This window comes from Nelumbo nucifera, chromosome 1 (genome assembly GCF_055504915.1).
Source record: "Nelumbo nucifera cultivar China Antique chromosome 1, China Antique-T2T, whole genome shotgun sequence".
Classification (NCBI taxonomy): domain Eukaryota; kingdom Viridiplantae; phylum Streptophyta; class Magnoliopsida; order Proteales; family Nelumbonaceae; genus Nelumbo; species Nelumbo nucifera.
The window spans coordinates 156,443,779-156,459,426 of NC_142649.1; the positions used below are offsets into that span (position 1 = coordinate 156,443,779).

At 50.5% G+C, this 15,648-nt stretch overlaps 1 pseudogene across 1 annotated transcript; it reads left to right on the forward strand.

Annotated features, from left to right (window-relative positions):
- The first annotated feature begins 3,201 nt into the window (after nucleotides 1–3,201).
- On the forward strand, nucleotides 3,202–15,648 carry LOC104602876 (organic cation/carnitine transporter 3-like; annotated as a pseudogene). Its single transcript, XR_016080466.1, has 2 exons — nucleotides 3,202–4,275; nucleotides 14,724–15,648. The product of XR_016080466.1 is annotated as an organic cation/carnitine transporter 3-like (transcript).

Here is a 15,648-nt window from a genome sequence, read left to right on the forward strand (position 1 = left end):
GTGAACCCGAAAACCGGTAGCTAGAGCGGTTCCATAATTTTTGTTGTCAGAACAGGCCGTCCGCTCAAACTAGACAGTAGAGCTATCATTGATTTGTTCAATGGTTTTTGGCCATTTTTTTATTTTTTTGTTAGAACAGGCCATCCGTTCAAATCGGATGGTCGAACCGTCGGCCCAAAAACCATTGGCCAAAACGGTTCTGTTTTCGGGTCATATAAGTCACACGCTTGAATGACATAACACGTATGATACTGCTTAATGGGCCTTGCACACTCAATTTTTTACTTGTAATTTTTGTTGTAAAAACGAGCCGTCTATTCGAACCGGATGATCAAACCGTTGATCCGAAAACCATGTAGCAGATAAGATAAATAAGATTCTATATATTCATTTTTTGTAATTTGAAAATTTTCAATGAAGAATCTTATATATATATATATTAAAGGGAAATACTGCCATTTGGCGAAAGGTGAGAGCACCCCTTTCGCTTTATATATATAAAATAAGTTATGTTCTACCAAAAAAATGGGTTTATGTCTTTCAACCATCTGATTTGTGCATCATTTGAAATGTGTAAAAGAATTTACATAGAATATATGCTTAATATTATTCAAAATTTTCAACCCCATTAGATACTAATTTAATTTAATATTTGAATAGTTGGGTCTGATTATTCTATTATATTCTAACAGATGGCAAGTTATGGGTGATGCATCCCCTAGCCCTAACTTTTGTCTTGCCAAAATATAAATACTATTTTTATAAGAGTTGCATTTAATTTATTTATTCATTTTTAGAGTACAACATGTTCAATTTTTTCTTATAATAAAAAAATGCTCTTTTTCTTTTATTTTTTTTCCCTGTTGATGGGAATACAAAAATGCATAGTCCCTTGCTAATAACAACATTGGTTTTCTTTTGTTGTACAAACAATGATATTAATAGTGGACAGAAAAGATAAGAGGTGTGTTATTTCCTTCTCTTAGTTTTAATTATTTAAGTTTACTTTTATCAAAAAAAGATAAGATAAGAGGTGTGTTTTCATGTAGAGCAGAGATTTGAAAGGAAAATAAGAACAATGCAATCCATCTTTTAGGATATTGGGCCACTAGTTGTAACCTTTAAGGGTTGATGAGGCCTTAGAACACAAAAGGATAAGACATGACGCCCACTCATGCATCAAAATGCTTTATTTACATTTCGTACTTTTGTGATTTAGAGATTGATGTTTAGCTTTATAAAAGAAGAAAGTGGACAATGTAAGAAGGAAAAAAAAAAAGAAAAGAAAGAAGACGGAAAAACTATTAGAAATGCAGAGATATTTAATTCAATTAGGCAAATGTAGGACCATTTGACTGGTGGGAAAACGTAGCCACGTCATCCATGTTATCATGTGAAGTTTTAGATTCTTCCAAACATGATGGACGTGGCATTGTTATTCACTGCCAATAGGGGTACTTCTGTAATTAAGTTGAGTTACTAGATTTGAAATTCTTTATTGTTGAGTTTGGAACCCTAACCGCCGAGGGAAGATGAGGGTGATGTGCCCCGGGCGAAACACATGCTACAATGGCTAGCTGTATATTTGCAAATATCTAGGGGTATATATTAAGCATTACAATGACTATGACTAGGGGTATGTTTGGTATCCAACAGCCATTGCGTCTCACAATGCTTTACCTGATATGGCACTTACCTGTCATCCGATGTAGCGTGGTGATGAATTGATACGGTGCATCACGTATCATACAACACTTCAACGTGATTAGTGTTACATTGGAGAAAAATAAAATCTGATTTAGAAAATTCTTGTCAATTAGATTGGCATAACAGTAATTGGATGTGTGATTAGTGTTACATAGAACTAAAATGTTTACTTTAAACACTTCAACCTAAAACAGGACATACCAAACACACATCTACTATAAACTCTTAGTCAGCACTGCTGTTAACCAAACAGGTTTCTTCTCTAACCATTGAAACTTTTTACCACCCACACTACTATCGTTTCAGCCTGAAATGGCAATGATACCAAAAACAACCTAGGTGTGTATTGCAAAAATCTATTAAGCATCAAACTCTGATGTATAAGATTCAAGAAACAAGCATACCAGGAGATTGGACCAATGTTTTAAAAAATGACCCGGAAACGAAATTATTTTGGCCACCGGTTTTCAGTTGATGATCCGACCATCCGGTTCAAATAGATGGTCCATTCTGACAAATAAATTAAAAAAATAAAAAATGAGTCAACACTATTGAATGGGTCAACGGGTCGACAATTCGACCACCCAGATCAACGAATTATTGACTTTTTCAACAATTTTTGGCCAAAGACTGGATTTAGGATAAAATGGAAACGATTCCCAAGTCAAACTGTCCTACTGTCCGGATCAACAGCGGTTCGAAAAACTTGGGTTGAACTACTTGAATTGTAACTTCAAATGCCCTATGGCAATCTTGCATTGGTTTGGTTTCCCAATAAATTTGTTTAAAGTATTTTTGCATTCATCTTTTATCATAATTTGAATCTTGTCCAAAGGGTTCAATTCAATTTTCAAATCACTAGACTGACACTAGTGGACGCCAAAAGTATCCACATTATGAAGCTAAAACACAAACTATCGAAAGTAAACTATTTAAGTGCCAAAGAACAAAATATTGTCTTGTTTCTTCCCTTTTCCCTTTTCCCTTTTTGTGTACAAATACTCAAGGTGCAAGGGCGGGCCCCAGTAGTGCTGCACAAAACTAATACAATCGGGTCGGCAAGCCCATGTGATGACCCATTTAATGATGATCCATGACCCAGTAGAGACAAGATACACGTGTACAGAAAAGAGGTTTCTAGGCCCCTAATTTTGAAAATACAGCCATTATTCTACTATTAGTACAGATGCTGCATCCACCAAGAATTATCCCATTTGTACATTTTGAGTAATTAACATCTCATTAAGATGCATCTTCCAAATACCTTTATTTTCAAAAATTGGAAGCACCGAAAAAGACTGAAAACATGCTCAGGATTAAAGATTTTGTTGTCAAGCTTTCAGATTAGGGTGTTGTGGATGTTTCACATGAAAATTTAATGTTTTCACTCAAAAACAGCAACATCAAATCGGATATGTTCTGATCCAAATCTGAAGTTAATCTTTACCCATGTTTGATGGAATTATAAATAAATCAAATTCAGATTGACCTAATCAGATTGTATTTGAATTTGGATTAGGACAAAGAGATACCATTTGCAGTACTACTGCATACAACATCTTCACGTACAGAGACTATTACATTTCCACCCATTTCAGAGTCTGAATGGGTTTTACTTTTTTTTGTTTTGGGTAACTTACAAAGACCCCCTGTACTATATGGTCTGTGACAAAGACCCCTGTACTATAACCATGACAAAGCTCCCCTTCTCCGTGAACTCGATAAATAGAAAATGTTATTTGACGAAAATACACTTCAGAAGTCGAATTAACATTTTCAATTTAGCGGAAATAGACACCCACCCATTATCAGACGGCTTTGCTTCATGCGGGACCATCTTTTTCATCTCTATCTCCAAGAACTTTTGAGTTCAAAAGTGGGAATCTTTGAATGAATGCAGTGTACAACTCCAACTCGGACGTGGATTATCGGAGTATGGATTGGACTTGGACACATCTTGCTCCTTGTCTTGGTCCCACCATGAATGAACACCTACATATGATGTGGGACCCAGTAATCTGGCCACCTCAGACGAACACCTACATATGAACGAACACCCACGACTCGAAAAGCATGTTCCCTCTCTAGACGACACCATCGAACGGTGTACAGGAAGTTTCGGGTGGGCTCAGTTCCTACAAGCCATCACCTAGCAGACCTTCATCAGCGTCTTCACCGACGCCGAGCTCACCTGGCAGTGCTCTCGCCAAGACGACCCCTCCTGCAACTCTTCCGCCAACCTCTGTTTACTTCCCAAGGATGCATGGGCCTGGGATAAGCCGTCACGGACATCCGTCCAGTCGGAATGGAACCTCACCTGCGCCAGCCCCATCATCGCCGGGTTACCGGCGTCGTCATTCTTCGTGGGCTGCCTCGCTGGTGCACTCGTTTCTCGGTCGCAAGACAATGCTCGTCCTCTCATTTCTAATGATGTCTGTAACTTCTACTTAAATGGCCTTTTCTCCCAATATTTGGGGTCTACGTCGCCTTGAGATTCGTTAGCGGGTTCGGTCGCGCTACGATCGGAACTTGTGCGCTCGTCCTCTCGACGGAAATCATCGGAAAACGGTGGTGATGGTGCACGATCCGGCCGATCTTAGCGGTCAATGATCTTGCCTCTGAATCGGGTGGTCAGGGACCTGAAACGGAGGGAGAAGAGAAGCTCCGGGGAGAACCCGGCGTAAGGGCTCCGAAGCTCAAGTTAGAGTTTCTCAAAGGCAAGATAGACCAGATAGCGCAAAAGTTAGCATACCTCGTTTCTGGGGGGTAGGAGATTTTTATAACCACCTCGCGCACTCACTTCCAGGCTTCTGTCAGATCGGGCATGACTACTTCTGAACTCCTGCCAGTTCGGATGTCATTTCCTCTGGCCGGTCAGAACCGCCACTGTTCCTTTGTCGGAGCCGTCTCTGGGGTTAGTAACGACGGTGGCAGGTGGCGGTAGCAGGAGGCCGTTTGAAGTGCGACTGTCAGGCGTCGGATCCCAAATCAGTCAAGTGCGTCGCCCAAGGATACGGACGTCCTTGGCGTCAGGTACATTTGATCAACCTGGTGTTTCGGAAGCGAAGTGTTGGAGTAAGCGAGATGTCTTGAGTTCGGTTTGGGGAGTGTCCCGAGCTGCCACGGGCCAGCTCGGGTCACAGCTTTGCGAGGCTTGGGGCCCAATATAGTTTGTGCTCCTTGTAGGGAGCTCGGGTTCTCAGTAGGGAGCTCGAGTTCCTAATAGGGAGCTCGGGCTCTTGGTAGGGAGCTCGGGCTCTTGGTGGGGAGCTCGGGCTCTTAATAGGGAGCTCGGACTCCCAGTAGGGAGCTCGGACTTTTGGTGGGGAGCTCGGGCTCTTGGCGGGGAGCTCGGGCCCTTGGTGGGGAGCTCAGGCTCCTAGTAGGGCGGTCTGGAGTTCGGGCTCAGTAGCGAGCTTGGACTTTGCCTTCGGTGTTTGCTTCGGGCGCTCTACTGTACCGAGCTGCTTGTTTTTGCCACGTGTCGGGTAATTGCGAGGTCGGGCCAAATTCCCCTTCATCAATTGCCCCTACTCCCTGCGACAAGGGTCCTGTCTTGGCGCGGGGAGTTTGTAAGGTAGCAGGAGGGTTTTGGTCCGTGTTGAGTGCGCTTGCTCTAATTTGATTTTCAAAAAGGGCGCGCGTTTGGGAGACGTGACGGCAGTCGTTCGAGAGTTGCGCTGCAGACGCTTTTATTGCGAGGAGACGTGCGCCGACACCCCGTCAGTTTCGGGAAGACGCGTGCTGACACCTGTCCTCTAACAAGACGTGCACGACGCCTCGTCGGTTTCGGAGAGACGTGCGCTGATTGGCTTTGGAAGACGTGCGGTTTAGCGTGGCTGTGGGCTGTTGGATTGGCTTCGATCTGGGCCGTCGCTTTCCGACCGTAGTGGATATAAATAGCACGCGGGGGGGGGGGGGGGGGGGGGGGGGGGGGGGGGCGCGTCCGTGCTACTGTTGTACCTCTTGAGCTCGCGCCTAAGTTCCAGTTCACGTTCAAGCTCTTCAGCTCGCGTCCCAGGTTCCTTGCCTGTTCGAGCTTTCACGGTCTTCTTCCCGGGTGAGTGCTTTCGAAATCCCGCTCCATTCTCTGATGTCTAGTTCGGAGGGTTCAGGCTGTTCAAGCGGGTCTGATGTAGGTTCTACCAATCGATTTGCGTCCCCTGGTAGTTCAAGTGAGCCCGATGTAGGTCCTGAGGAATGGGTTGAACCTACGGGCCGAGGTGCTTCGGGTAGGTCGGCGTCCACCTCCCGTCGTGGCCGGGTTATAGATCAGTTCGGTCCTTCGACTATGACGCCTGAGGGACTTCAATCCCTCATAGACTATTACGACTTGCCCGGGGAGCACGCTTACTTCATCCCTACGGGTAGCTTCCCTTGGGAACACGGTCCTGATGAGATCGTGATTTTCCGGGAACAGCTCGCCGCGGGGCTGCGGCTGCCCTTTCACCCTCTTCTCGTCGAGGTTCTAAACCACTTCGGCGTGACGGTCGGCCAGCTTCACCCGAACTCCATTAGGAACTTAGTGGGGACAATCTCTTTATTTTGTGACGAGAACTTCCCTTTGGACCTAGAGATTTTCTCCTCCATTTTAATGCTGAAAAAGCAAGCGGGTCCCATTCCTGGGCGTAGGCGGGCATACTACCTGTCCCCTCGCCCAGGCTTCAAGCTCTTACACGGACTCCCTAATAAGGTCCCGGCGTGGAAGCGGGACTATTTCGAGGTGCGAAGTGCGCTGGGGTGGCCGTTTCAGACCGGCTGGGGGATGGCCGCTCCCGACTCCGGCGTCACACTTGATAAGGAGACGGCGAAGGGCCTCAGGCAATGGGCGTGGCTCGGGCTAGAGTGTCAACGGTATCTGACGGAGGCCAAGCTTATTGCTGCGGGCCTGAGTTCGGGTAGGTTCTTTCCCTAGCGATCCTGTCTTGCTCTTCTTTTACATGTCTTACTGATGCCGAACTCCTTTTCACAGGTACGATGGACTCTCGAGGGACCCGTGGTGGGCACTTGTTCCAAGGCATGAAGAGGAGAAAACGGGTGGCTAAGCGAGCTCGCACCGAACCGTCCCAGGGTGCGGAGCCCGAGGTGCCGGACTATCCGGCGGAGGAGCCCGAGATGGTTCCGCCTACGCAGGAGCCGGCGGGGGCTCCTTATGCCGAAACCACGCACACTGGGGCTCCTGCTTACTCCGAGTCTGCCCATACGCGAGCTGGGCCGTCGGGCTTGGAGGCCACGGGGGGCTTCAGGAGCGTGCTGTCGCCTGTTCATGCTCTTCAACGGAGTAAGGAGGCGATGTTCCCGAGGAAGTTGCGGCGTGAACCGAGTTCCCTCTGGACCAAGTGGCCTGCCGTGCCGTTACTCATGCTATGGTGGTAAGTGCTCCCCTTTAGAGTTCTTCGGCTTTCATTCTTCTATTCGTTCCTTTGATCCCATTTTCCTTTGATAGGTGAACTCTTCTATTCACGCCTTAGCGAACCAGGTGGAGAGATACTCGAGGCAGGCGCGAGCTGCCGAGGAGGCTGCTCGAACTGCCGAGGAGGCTGCTCGTGCTGCCGAGGCTGCTGCTCGCCTTGCGCGGTCTAGGCAGGCGAGGTCTCAGAGAGATGCTGAGGCCATGGGAGTGGTGGTGAAGAATATGGCGGAGTTGAAGCTGGACCTGCAGCACCAGGTCGAGTATCTTCAGGAGGATATCAGGGAGAGGACTCAGATCTTCTCTCAAGGCATCGAAGACGCGAAGAAGAAAGCTGGCAGTGATTACATTGCATCGCCGGATTTCGATGATCTAATGGTAGACTCCTACAGGAGGGGTTTCAAGCTAAGCCGGTGGATGATCCGGAATACGTACCCCGAGCTCGACACTAGCGCCATATCCACTTCGCGCATTACTCAAGAAATGGCTAATGCCGCGGATGCCGAACCGGACTCCGAGGGGGAGGCAGGTCCTTCGGGTGTTGTCGAAGTGGCTTCTGATAACGATGAAGTAGCCCCTGGCTTGTAAAATGAAATGTGCACTTCTATCTGAAATAGAAATGGCTTTTTTTTTTTGAATGTACACATCTATTCTGAAATGAAATGGCTTTTTGTTCAAGTGCTGGTTGTTCTGTCTTCGAGCTACGTTTTTTGCCGAACTGACCATTTCAGTCCTTCAGTTCGTTTTATGACATGAAATGGCTTTTTGTCTGGTTGTCTTCGAGCTGCGTTTTTTGCCAACCTGACCATTTCGGTCCAGTTCGTTTTCTACCTAGGCTTCGGGGTACTTGCCTTGGTGATCTATAGGCAGTACCTTCTTAAGTTGACAGCGTTCCATGCTCGGGGTACTTGTTTTCCTTCTAGGGTTCCGAGCTCGTATGCTCCCCCACCGAGTGCTTTCTTTACTCTATAGGGTCCCTCCCAGTTTGGTCCAAATTTCCCTACGCCGGGTTCGGGCACCATGACCTTACGGAGAACCAGGTCGCCGACGCGGAAGTTCCTCTTCTTTACTCGTGCGTTATAATACCGAGCTACCTTTTGTTGGTAGGCCGCAGTTCGGATGTGCGCGAGGTCTCTCACTTCGTCCAGTAGGTCGAGGTTGGTGCGTAACTCGCCCTCGTTTGTCTGTTCATCGTACGCTTCTAGTCGCAACGTAGGCACTTCGATTTCCGCCGGGATCACTGCCTCGGTGCCGTATGTGAGGTTAAAGGGGGTCTCACCTGTGGCGGTTTTTTCCGTGGTTCGGTGTGCCCATAGAACACTTGGTAGTTCGTCTGCCCACAAACCTTTGGCTCGGTCCAATCGCGCTTTCAGTCCGCGGATGATGGCTCTGTTCATTACTTCTGTTTGGCCATTTTCCTGCGGGTGTGCGACCGATGTGAAGTTCTGACTAATTCCCATACTTCGGCACCATTCTTGGAACTTGATATCTTCGAACTGTTTGCCGTTGTCGGAGATCAGTACCCAAGGTAGCCCGAAGCGACATACAATGTTCTTCCAAAAGAAGTTTTGTATGTTTCGGGCTGTAACTATTGCCAGGGGTTCAGCTTCTATCCACTTTGTGAAGTAATCTACTGCCACCACTAGGAATTTTCTCCCGCCTATCGCTGGTGGGAATGGCCCCAGGAGGTCGATACACCATTGGGCGAAGGGCCATGGGCTGGTGAGGTATTTGAGGTCGGCAGCGGGCTGATGGTGGATGTTGGCGTGCTTCTGGCACTTGTCGCATTTTCTGACGAGCTCGATTGCCTCTGTCTTCATCGTTGGCCAGTAGTATCCTTGTCGAAGTGCTTTTTGGGCGAGGGCTCTGCCCCCCAGGTGTCCGCCGCACAAGCCTTCATGGGTGTCGCGGAGTACCAACTCGGCTTCGGCCGGGCGCAAGCATCGCAGGTAGGGGAGCGTGTAGGATCGTCGGTACAACCGTTCGTCTATCATGACGTATTTGGCTGCCTGGCACTGCACCCTCTTGGCTGTGTTGCGGTCCGTGGGGAGGGTTCCGTCTAGCATGAAGCTCGAGAGTGGGTCAATCCAGCTCGGCTCTGCTTCATGACGGGAGCGACCTCTTCTGCCCCACCGAGAATGCTGGGCCGAGGTAATTCCTCTACATACATGGTTCTCCTAGCGTTGTGGCTCGTGCTTGCTAGTCGGGACAGGGCATCGGCCTCAGCGTTCTCTGACCTCGGGATTTGCTTGATGAAGTGTGACTGGAAGTTGAGCAGAGCTTCCTTTACTTTTGCCAAATATGCAATCATTGTGAGTTCACGCGCTTCGTATTCGCCTGTAACTTGGTTGACTACGAGCTGGGAATCACTACAGATAACCATGTGCTTTGCCCCAACCTTGTGTGCCAGGTTTAGCCCGGCTATCAGCGCCTCGAACTCTGCCTCGTTGTTAGATGCCGCGAACTCAAAGCGTAGTGCGTATTCCAGTTTTGTTCCGCTCGGGCCACGTAGCACTATTCCAACCCCGCTACCTTGTTGGTTCGAGGAGCCATCTACGTGAAGGATCCAGGGCTCCTCCTCCCAGTTCGTGCTTGGTCTAACCAGGAGGGATGCCACACTGGCTGCTACTTCACGGGGTTCGGACTCGTTTGGTTTGGGAGCTCCGAGTTCGCCCGAACTGGGGATCTCGGGCTCGACCGGTTCACGGGCTTCGGGGCTAAATGTGCACTCGGCGATAAAATCTGCCAAGGCTTGGGCCTTAATGGCAGTCCTTGGCTTGTACTGGAGATCGTACTCGCTGAGTTCGATGGCCCACTTCGTCAGTCGGCCGGAAACCTCGGGTTTGAGTAGTACTTGTCTCAGAGGTTTGTCGGTCAGGATGACGACGGTGTGAGCCTGGAAGTACGGGCGGAGTTTTCGTGCTGCTATCACTAGTGCGTACGCTAGCTTTTCTATCTGCAGGTACCTTGTCTCTGCTCCCTGCAAGATTTTACTAACATAATATATGGGTCGCTGGACCCGATCTGTCTCCTTTACTAGTACCGAACTGACCACCTCGTCGCTTGCCGAGAGGTACAGTTCTAAGATTTCGCCTTCCTCGGGCCGAGCTAAGGTTGACACACTGGCGAGGTAACCTTTCAGCTCGTCAAACGTGAGCTGGCAGTCTTGGGTCCATTCGAACCCTTTGCCTTTGATTGCTTTGAAGAAGGGTAGGCAGCGATCTGCCGACTTGGACATGAAGCGGCTTAGAGCGGCTATGCGACCGTTTAGCCTTTGAACTTCTTTTACTTTCCGAGGCGGTCTCATATCTAGGATGGCTTTTATCTTGTCCGGGTTGGCCTCGATGCCGCGCCGATTGACAACGTAGCCTACGAATTTGCCCGAGGTGACGCCAAAGACACATTTGTTGGGGTTCAACTTCATGCTAAACTGACACAGGATTTGGAAGACAGAGTCCAGGTCTTTTATTATTTCTCGTGAAAACCGTGTTTTGACGACCATGTCGTCTACATAGCACTCTATCTTTATGCCGATCAGGGGCCAAAACAGCCTATTTACAAGTCTTTGGAAGGTCGCCCCTGCATTTTTTAACCCGAAGGGCATGACCTTGTAACAGTATAGAGCGAACTCGGTTATGAAGCTGGTTTTTTCCTCGTCGGATTGGTCCATCCGGATTTGGTTGTAGCCTGAGTAGGCATCCAGGAAGCTTAGCAATTCATGTCCCGAGGTCGCGTCCACTAGGCGGTCGATCCTAGGGAGGGGGAAGCAGTCTTTCGGGCAAGCTCGGTTCAGGTCGGTGTAGTCGACGCACATGCGCCACTTGCCGTTTGCCTTTTTCACCAGCACAGGGTTGGCCACCCAGCTCAGGTAAAGGACTTCCCTTATGAAGTCTGCCGCGAGGAGCTTCTCGACTTCCTCGTCGACCGCCTTCCATCGCTCTGGGGCTAAGTTCCGTTTCTTCTGTCTAACGGGTCAGTTCGGTCCGTAGGGGTTCTTTGACGGAAGCACCGATCTGGAGTGCGCGAGCTGGGTCCGTAGGCGAGGTTGGGATCGCGACTGTTTCTTCTGTGGGAGAGGCTCGTTCTTCGCCTTGTTCCGCGGGCCGCTCCAGATCGAGGTCGCCGGCCGCCTAGGTCTTTCCCTTTAGGGCGGCAACGTAGCACTTGCGGGACTCGAGCTGGTCACCCCGCGCTACCCCCACACCGAAGTCTGTAGGGAACTTCATGGCCAAATGGTAGGTGGAGACCACCGCCCGCAGAATATGCGTGATTGGCCGCCCTATTATGGCATTGTATGGGGAGGGTGTCACGACCACCAGGAAGTCGTGGTTGAGTCTGACCGCACAAGGCCACGTACCGACTTCCACAGGCACCGTTATTTTTCCAAGGGGCCTGACTTCCTCTCCGCTGAAGCCCACCAGGGGAGTGCTTGCGGGCTTTAGTTCGCTCCTCGGCAGCTGTAGCCGATCAAACGCCGATTTGAAGAGGATGTCTGCCGAGCTGCCTAAATCTACAAGTACGCACCTAACCTCGAAGTCGCTGATCCTTAGTTTAATGACAAGTGCGTCATCGTGAGGGTAGCGAACTCCTCGCGCGTCGTCTTCTGTGAAGAGGATTGGCTCCTCGGTCTTTGGCCTTTTCGGAGGGTTCCGCTCCTCGAGGACCGCTTCGCGAACTGAAGTCCGGGCTGCCACTGATGTAAACCCCGCTACCACCGAACCTCTCACAATTACATGGATGGTTCACCGAATTGGCCTTTCTGCCGAAGGCTGTCACTGCATCGGTTCGGCAGGCCTGCCGCTGGTTTCGGGGGCGTCCTTTTCGTGCTCGCCTGGCCGATCCGCTTTATTGCTATTGTTGTTGTGCTGTACAAAGTTTCTTAAGTATCCACGACGGATGAGCCCCTCATCTCGTCTCGGAGGTTATTGCACTGCTCGGTACTGTGACCATGGTCCCTATGGAAACTACAATACAAATTCTTGTTTCTTTCGTTCGGATTTCCCTTTAGGCGAGGTGGCCATTTCACGTATGGGGCGTCCTTGATCATCATTAGGATCTCGGTCCGCCTCGTGTTCAGTGGCGTGTAATTCGTCCGAACTGGCAGGGGAGCTCGAAACGACTGGTTTGGTTTTGGGTCCCGGGCCGGGTTTTTTCGGTCGGCTGAGTTAGAGGGCTCGCCGTCCCTCTTTCTTTTCTCGTTTCCGCCATCGGTTCTTTGGTTGATTTCCTCCTCAGTCCTCATGAACTTGTCCGCGAGCTTGAGGAACTCGGCCACAGTCGCAGGCTGGTTAGCTACCATGTGCCATTTGAATTCCTTGTGCGTCACCCCTCTTTTTGCTGCGGCGAGCTGCACCGCGGGGTCTAACCGCGGTATCTGTAAGCATGCCTCATTGAATCGTTTGATGTAGCCCCGTATGGGTTCTCCTTCCCTTTGGACTACCCCAAAGATGCTTTCTTCTGCTCTGGGGCACCGTTTGCTGGTGACAAAGTGTGTAGTGAAGACCTGCACGAACTGAGCCCAACACTTTATCGAGCCGGGGGCCAGGTTCCTGTACCAAGTGCGGGCTACCCCCTTAAGGGTGGTGGTGAAAGCCACGCACATGCATGATTCGCTGGCTCTGGCGAGGTGCATTTGGGACTGGAAAGCGTCCACGTAGTCGTTGGGGTCGAAGGACCCGTCATACTTGTCTAGAGGCGGGAGCTTGAAATCTCTGGGCAAGGGGACTGCCAGGAGTTCTGATGCAAGGGGGGAAGGAACTGAGAGAATCGGGGCAACTCCTACCTCGTCCGAGCTCGTCTCGTCTTTGCCTCTGAGCTCTGACAGGACGCGGGTGGCCGTTCGTCGACCTCGACGGCGCCTTCGCTGCTGAGTGGGCCTTGTACTGGCGCTGCTGGCCTCCGTGTTGCCGAGCTCGATGGGCCCAGAGTGCTGGTCGTCCGTTGCTGCCAGTACGCCGAATCGGTTCACCAGTGGGGACTCCGGTTTGGAGCCCCGAGGTGCCGATCTCGCGGGCGAGGTTCCCGATCCGCCTGCGAGCTGCGAGGCGGGGATGACTTTTCTTTCTCTCTGGCCTGGGGACGAGGCCTGGCTGTTTGGGGGATTCTGGGGCCTAGAGGCCTTTCCTTGGTGGAGGTGCCCATCCTGCGGAGAGGCCTTGACCGGCTTCGGAGCAGGGTGGCGAGGTGGAAGTAGTGGTTGGTTCGGTGTCAATTGGGGGAACTGCTGTTGATAGTGGTACTGGGAGAGGTTGTGCAACACTTGGTGCTGGTGAAGCTGGTGTTGCTGGAATTGCTGCATCTGGGCTTGCATTGCCCGCATGCACTGCATTAGGTCGTCCAGCCGATTTTGGCTAGCTGCCAGGGGGACGGCGGTTGGTTCAGTGAAGGTAGTCTCGATGGGGAGAGGGAAGGGGATGCTTGTGGCAGGTAGGTTTACAGGCGCCACTGCTTGTGGCGTATTCAGATTGGGGATTCCATCCACCGAGAGGGGGATGGTGAACTACCCAACACACACCACGGGAACTTGGGGCTGTTCCCCGGTGGTGTTTGTCTCTGTGCCGCGTCCGGCGTTGCTGGATGAGGCCATGAGTATTGAGTTTTTCAAAGAAGAAGAAAGGGGTATGAGAGTTTTGGAGGGAGGCCTTTTGAAGCGTATTCCCACAGACGGCGCCAATTGATGGTGCACGATCCGGCCGATCTTAGCGGTCAACGATCTTGCCTCTGAATCAGGTGGTTAGGGACCTGAAACGGAGGGAGAAGAGAAGCTCCGGGGAGAACCCGGCGTAAGGGCTCCGAAGCTCAAGTTAGAGTTTCTCAAAGGCAAGATAGACCAGATAGCGCAAAAGTTAGCATACCTCGTTTCTGGGGGGTAGGAGCCTTTTATAACCACCTCGCGCACTCACTTCCAGGCTTCTGTCAGATCGGGCATGACTACTTCTGAACTCCTGCCAGTTCGGATGTCATTTCCTCTGGCCGGTCAGAACCGCCACTGTTCCTTTGTCGGAGCCGTCTCTGGGGTTAGTAACGACGGTGGCAGGTGGCGGTAGCAGGAGGCCGTTTGAAGTGCGACTGTCAGGCGTCGGATCCCAAATCAGTCAAGTGCGTCGCCCAAGGATACGGACGTCCTTGGCGTCAGGTACGTTTGATCAGCCTGGTGTTTCGGAAGCGAAGTGTTGGAGTGAGCGAGATGTCTTGAGTTCGGTTTGGGGAGTGTCCCGAGCTGCCATGGGCCAGCTCGGGTCACAGCTTTGCGAGGCTTGGGGCCCAATATAGTTTGTGCTCCTTGCAGGGAGCTCGGGTTCTCAGTAGGGAGCTCGAGTTCCTAATAGGGAGCTCGGGCTCTTGGTAGGGAGCTCGGGCTCTTGGTGGGGAGCTCGGGCTCTTAATAGGGAGCTCGGACTCCCAGTAGGGAGCTCGGACTTTTGGTGGGGAGCTCGGGCCCTTGGCGGGGAGCTCGGGCTCCTAGTAGGGCGGTCTGGAGTTCGGGCTCAGTAGCGAGCTTGGACTTTGCCTTCGGTGTTTGCTTCGGGCGCTCTACTGTCCCGAGCTGCTTGTTTTTGCCACGTGTCGGGTAATTGCGAGGTCGGGCCAAATTCCCCTTCATCAGGTGGCGAGGCAAGGTGGGTATCATCGGATTCTTGTTATTCATATTTATTTTCTTGTCGTTACCGGCCATGGCTTACATCAACCGAGAGTCTTCATGGCGGACCCTCTATCTGTGGATGTCCGTGCCAGCCATCTTTACTGTATAATCATCCACTTCGCAGTGCGCGAATCACCGAGATGGCTCCTGGTGAAAGAACGCAAAGACGAAGCAATCAAGACATTAAGAACCATAACCACGAGGAATCAAAGTAGCTTCAGGTTAAGCGTGAGCTTCTCCGGCATATCCATTGTACCGGAGACGTTCGCCGGTAATCTCTACTCTGCTATCAAGGCATTGGTCGAGAAAAAATGGGCCTTTCGACGGTTAATGGCAGCGATGACCGTCGGTTTTGGCATCGGATGGTGTACTACGGGATGCCTTTGGGGGTCAGAAACCTGGCCTTCAGTCTCTACTTGAGCGTTCACCTTCAACGCATTATCAGAGCTGCCATCGTCATTGCTGACGTTCTTTCTTATCAGAAAAGTGAACAGGAGAAGTTGGCTGCTGGTGTTCACGACTATAAGTGGGATTTGCAGTATAATGTGCGTGGTGGTGGGTGAGTCACGGCAGGAATTGCAAGTGGCGGTGGAGCTGGTGAGCTTATTTAGCGTGTGCACGATGTTCAGCGCGTTGCTGATATACACACTGGAGTTGCTCCCGACGAGTATGAGGAACTCGGCATTGTCGATGGTTAGGCAGGCGCTGGTGTTCGGCGGGGTGTTCAGTCCGGTGTTGGTGGCCGCCGGGAGGAAAGATGGGTTCTTGTGACATGATGATGATTGCAAGGGAGAAAATAAGGTGAGAAAACGTATAAAAGACGAAAAGAGGTTAAAGTTGTCTTACAAGGGTAGTATAGGGATAAAAAATATTATAACGGCAAATTTTT